Source organism: Panthera tigris, chromosome C1 (genome assembly GCF_018350195.1).
Source record: "Panthera tigris isolate Pti1 chromosome C1, P.tigris_Pti1_mat1.1, whole genome shotgun sequence".
Taxonomy (NCBI): Eukaryota; Metazoa; Chordata; class Mammalia; order Carnivora; family Felidae; genus Panthera; species Panthera tigris.
The window spans coordinates 84,182,733-84,189,002 of NC_056667.1; the positions used below are offsets into that span (position 1 = coordinate 84,182,733).

Consider the following 6,270-nt stretch of genomic DNA (forward strand, 5'->3'; position numbering starts at 1 on the left):
TCTGCTTTTTCAGAAATCTAGTTTCCTTTTCATGTCCCACTTCTGGGCTCACATACTGTCTCCTAAGCCCACTATTTCCATGGACTGATAATCTTCTATAGAGTCCCCCATCTTGCAAAAGATTCATATTTGGACCTCCAAGATATCTATGCCCATTTATAGCCCCACTCGATGAGCCCCAGACCCAATCCTAAATTAGGATCCTAATTAGGTTAGGTTACATAATCCTGTCTCGGAATCAAAATCTTATCTTTAGGTTCCATGGTGTAGTGGTTAGCACATCTGCCTTATACCCAGAAGATCCTGGGTTCAATTGCCAGTGGAACCACAAAGTTGCTTTAGTTTCCATTCAAAAGAAATTTGGTGAACACTGTCTCAGAATCTGAACCTTTATCAAAGAATTTTAATACTGGATTTCTAGTTTTAAAAGAATCTCAGGATAACAAGGTACAGGGCTAGCCTGATATAGATACCCTGGCTATCAGTCATATCCAATGTATTTCAATCACTGGTAAAGCCAACTTCTTAAACCAAGATATTCAGCTTTCTTTAAGCAGACTCCATTATTTAATATTTAAGCTAGTGCAGAATCATTTTTTTGTGTGTGTGGCACACACTCTGAACACCAGGCAGAAAAAATTACTGTTATCCTTTTATTCTGAGGATATAGGACACATTTTTCCACAGGATGATTTAGGTGTTAAGAAAAATATATGCATTCGGACACATTAGATTTAGTGACACAGTTGACAAGTAAAGGCACATCTCCATCCTCTGCACCATAAGCTCTTCCTCAACATAATTATGACAAGGAAATGCCCAACTCACACTTACCAGGTGAATAACACATTGCATAATTCATATGATGAATGAGGATAAAATCAAGTCACAGAGCATTACTGGAGAGAAAAATAACATCAAAGTAGAATCCAACCATAAAATTACAGCCAAGGATGCTGTCACAAGTTAGCATGGCTAATGGAAATAGCAAGTCTAACAATTGTTGCTCATGGACCCAACCATCCTTCTTCCACCCCACCCAGACCATCTAATCCACCCTTACCTTCAGCCCTGTTACATCATCAGAAACCAATCCTAGCCTTAGGAATGGGTTTTAAGAAATTATAAACTAATATGTGGATGTGATACTCATACAAGCGCCGACCTTGCTTCCTAGAACACAATCCACAATCGCATCTGGGTAGTTTTTTTCTGCTCACTCAAATTTTACAAAAATATGGCTTTTGAAACCAAATGGGTATAAATTCTAATCTTATTTCCATTAAGGAAGCTTTACTTCTGATCCATTGCCTATGAAATAAAGATAAAATATTTATTTGCAGAGTTTTATAAGCATTCAGTAGGATAATGTGCCTAACAAGAGTCAAGTACATGGTATATGCTTAACTTGTTGCTTTTTAAAATTCTCATAACTACCATTCTTTAGGTTTCCATTAGTTTAGTCTGATACCTTGTTTGTTACAATTTTTAATATCTCATCTCAAAAATTGCAACACTCTAATTTGGCATTTATTCCTCTAGGCCTTCACTGTGCAAATAAAGTATCACTAGTCACATGTGGTATTTAAATATAAATTTTAATTACTAGTTTTAAATAAAATTAAATATTCAATTCCTCAGTTGCACTAACCACATTTCAAGTGCACAATGGCCACATATCGCTAGTGGCTACTGTACTGAACAATACAAATAGCATTGCCATTATGGCAAAAAGTTCTATGGGACAGCACTGACACAGATAATCTAAGCACCTTACAATGTATTCCATTGATTAGCTCTGAAGCATTTCATAACCTTTTCCTCAACATGTCAACAGATGACAAGTGCCCCAGAGACCATCTGCTTCTGTAACACAAGTTTTTAAACTTGAAACTTGTTCACACTGTGGTCACTCATTCTTTCTATTAGTTTCTCTTAAAAAGCCTGCTTTCCCAGGGGCACTGGGTGGCTCAGTCAGTTAAGCATCAGACTTCAACTCAGGTCATGATCTCATAGTTTGTGAGTTCAAGCCCCACATTGAACTCTGCGCTGACAGCTCAGAGCCTGGAACCTGGAGCCTGCTTTGGATTTTCTCTCTCTATCTGCCCTTCCCCGGCTCATACTCTGTCTCTATCAAAAATAAACATTTTTTTTAAAAAGCCCTCTTTCTCCTCTAAACTTCCTCCTAACCAAGGCATCTGTTCACATACATATTATCTTGTTTCCATTGTCATTAAACATCACATTCTTTTTTTAAATGTTTATTATTTATTTTTGAGAGAGAGAGAGCGAGCAGGGGAGGGGCAGAGAGAGAGGGGGACAGAAGATCTGAAGTAGGCTCTGTGCTGACGGCAGAGAACCCAGCAATGCAGGGCTTGAACTCATTAACTATGAGATCATGACCTGAGCCAAAGTCAGAGGCCTAACTGACTGAGCCACGCAGGTGCCCCATTAAACATCACATTCTTGGGTACCTAGGTGGCTGCGTTGGTTAAGCACCTAACTTCAGCTTGGATCATAATCTCACGGTTTGTGGGTTCAACCTGGGATGGGTTCTGTGCTGACAGCTCAGAGCCTGAAACCTGCTTCAGATTCTATGTCTCCCTCTCTCTCTGCCCCTCCCCTGCTCCGGCTCTGTTTCTCAAAAATGAATAAATGTTCAAAAAAATTGTTTTTAATTTTAAAAAAATCACATTTTAAAAATTCAACTCTGAATTCAATGAACTCTTCATTTACAGGGATCTAAATTTCAGAATATTTAATAAAATAAAGTTAGTCATGAAATTAGATCACTAATGTAAATTTCTACCCACACTGTTTAGAAGAACTATGTCAAGCTAGCTACATAGAGCTCAGGTCATGTTTTTCTTTATCAAAGTGAAGAAGTATCTAGTATTTAGTGTATTTAGGGCATAAAAGATAGAAAAATAAAGCAAACTAAGCTGTAAAATCCTATTCCCAGAAAATCTTCAATATCTTACTTATATGCAATGAATACCTAAATATTTCCTAAGTTATATTAAAAAAAAACCCACAAAATTTCCTTTTCCCCCTACCAGCCTCTGTGTGTGTATGAGGGGCGGGGAGAGGGGAGCCAGGTGGCAGGGGGTTTTGGAGGGGTGCTAAAGATAAAACAGAAGAATAGAAACTAGCTATAAGATTAGCAATGAACAATTTATTGCAATGCTTGGAATATTATTCTTATAACTCTGTAATATGACTTAATGTACCAAAGGGACAAGTTATTTCATATCTACAATTTGTGTAGTGGAGGTCTGTTCATCTTTTAAAAGACATATACTCTGTTAAAAGGGCAATAGTATGTATAGATTTTAAACTGAATGTCAAATGAAAAAAGAAACTCATACAAAAAATAATGGCCCAAATTAACGCTGTCAAAGAAGAATATTCTGGTGATTCAGAACTTGGAGTCAAAAAACCCCGAATATTTGTCTACCCCTGCCCCCTTGTGGTGGTATGTGCCTCTTAGGTAAAACAAGCAAATTTTTTATAGATTTGAAACCCAACACGTCAGTTTTGAAAACAGAGAAGAGAGAATTAAAGTAGAAAGGAATTATTATATTTAATACATAATAAAATAATGTTATTTCCATTAGCATGCATGTTAGTGTAACATCTGTGGTTAATTTTTAAAAGCTGCTGTACAAGAATAGTTATAAATGCAAAATCTAAATTTGTCTGAGACAGAAAGAAATAGCAAAATTATGGTTAATTTTTATTTTAGGTATTCAAAGTCCTGTAATGGTAATTATACAGAACTGTGTTTTAACCATAGACTACACAGGATTATATGATATATGTCATTCACCCAAGATGATGGATGTTTACTGAAGATCTACCATATGCCAGGCATAGGCTTATATTTTGGGAAGCAAATACTTGTTTGGAAAAACAATAATAAACAGTCTTTTCCCTCATGGAGTTTATGCCTTGTGGAGAAAAAATACAAGCAACATATAATCATACTAAAAAATTACAATCTCCAAATGACGTTTGAAGAAGACAATATGATCCTATGAGAAGAAATATATCTAGCAGAGGGGAGCCTAAAAAATAGAAGAGCATTTTGGAGGCTGTGCATTTGGAGGCAGGGAGTATATGAGAACTCCCTGAGTTCTCTCTGCTCAGTTTTACTGTGAACCTTAAACTGCTCTAAAAAATAAAGTCTAGTTTAAAAAAAAAAAGGAGAGAGAGAGAGGCATTTCATAACAAAGGACACTGGGGTAGGTATGAAGAGGCATGCACAGGAAAGCAAACAGGCAAAGGTTCTGGGCTGAACAGTGGCATGGCATATTCTAGAGTCTGAAAAGGCCAGTCAATGCCTGGAGCCCAGAAAAAGAATGAGTCCTCCAAGAAACCCAAAAAGGTATCCAGGGGCCAAAAACTGCATGAGCATATGGGCCATCTTATGAATTTAAGAGTAATAGAAAGCTATTAAAAGTTTGTAAGAATAATAGAAAGCTATTAAAAGGTTTTAAATAGGGTGGGGCACCTGGGTGGCTCAGTTGGTTAAGTGTCCAACTTCGGCTCAGGTCATGATCTCGTGGTTCAAGAGTTCAAGCCCCATATTGGGCTCTGTGCTGACAGTTCAGAGCATGGAGCCTGCTTCAGAGTCTGTGTCTCCCTCTCTCTCTGCTCCTCCCCCACTCATGTTCTGTCTCCCTAATTTTAAATTTAAAAAGTTTTAAATAGGAGTATGACATAATCTGATTTGTATTTTACAAATATATTAAAATGTTTTAAATAAATGTTAAGAAAACAGGGGCTAAGAAAATTATATGCTGCCTTTATAGCAGCATAGAGTACTGTCCTTAAGGAGGACAAGTATCTATCAGCCAGACAAGAGACAATGAGTTTAAAAAAGAAGAGGAAAATAACCTCTGACCACAGAAGCTTAGAAACCTATGATCAGAGAAGTACCTAGGTCGTGAAAGAATTCATAGACATCACTTAAGAAGGATGCCAGAGGAAGAGAGACTTGAGTTAACACAAGCAAGTTGGGGAAATTGGAGACAAGATTGACAGCACAGGCAACTTTTGTGGCAAACAAGCAGACAAATTCACCAAAACTCAGTTCACCAAATGGCCAAATCACTGACAACCAATCCATCAAATATATGGATTTGACAAAAGATAATCTTATAAGTTTTAAGAAGAGTATTTGATTTGATGACCAAATGTGAAATAGTTCACATGAACTAAGTAAAATTTTGCTTTTCATATGGGGATTCTCAGTTTACACTGGTTTTTACTTCTTTTTTAAAATGTCATTTTAAAAAATGGGGGCCCCAGGGTGGCTCAATCTGTTGAGCGTCCAACTTCAGCTAAGGTCAAGATCTCGGGGTTCGTGAGTTTGAGCCCCATGTTGGGCTCTGTGCTGACAGCTCAGAGCCTGGATCCTGCTTTGGATTCTGTGTCTCTGTCTCTCTCTGCCCCTCCCCTGCTCATGCTCTTTCTCTCCCTCTCTCTCAAAAATAAATAAACTTAAATAAATAAATAAAAACAAAAAATAAAATAAAATGTAATTTTGTATTGATCCAATCTTTCAGCTTTCACCTGTTATCGTTTATTATATTTTTAATCAATTTATTTTTTACCCTTCTTCAACATCTTTTTGATTTGATTTATTGTGTTCCTTGTTTTTTTTCCATTGTTTTTTGTGCTTTTCTGAATCATTTTGCTAATTGCTAACCAAGTCGTGATACCCTAACTGTTCTTTGACAGAAATGACATTTTTAGTTTCATGGAGAAGTAATGTTTTTAACTAATTCTGATTCTTTTGGATGACTTTAAATTGTAATTCTAAATTTAAGTTAATTTAAACATTTTATTTCATTAAATTTTAATCTAGTTTAAAATTCTGATTTATTTTAGTGCCTGTGAGTTAAATTTAAAGTTTAATCTTCATTAAAGTTTAATTTAATCTTAAACTTTAAATGCTAGATATATAAAAGGAAAGCTGGATGCCATTTGAGGAATTGGCAAAAGAATTAGAAAAATGCTTAAAATTCACCAAAATAGAAAATGACATTCAAAGATAACTGAAAATATTTCAGAGGTAGACAAGTGATCCCATTACATATAAAATGACGGGGTGGGGGGAGGTTGGAAAATAGCTTTTCCTTTGAAAAAAAATTTTTAAATAAATACTGATACTGTTTTTGCTATTCTTACCATTCTGCCAAGTTCCCAGGTGATACATCAACCTTAAAAAGTTAGTATCCATAAAATCTTATTTCATCATTGGAA

General features: G+C 36.0%; 1 non-coding gene across 1 annotated transcript; it reads left to right on the forward strand.

Annotated features, from left to right (window-relative positions):
* Positions 1-255: 255 nt before the first annotated feature.
* TRNAI-UAU lies at positions 256-328 on the forward strand. The gene has a single exon. It is a non-coding gene; the product is annotated as a tRNA-Ile (tRNA).
* Positions 329-6,270: the final 5,942 nt, after the last annotated feature.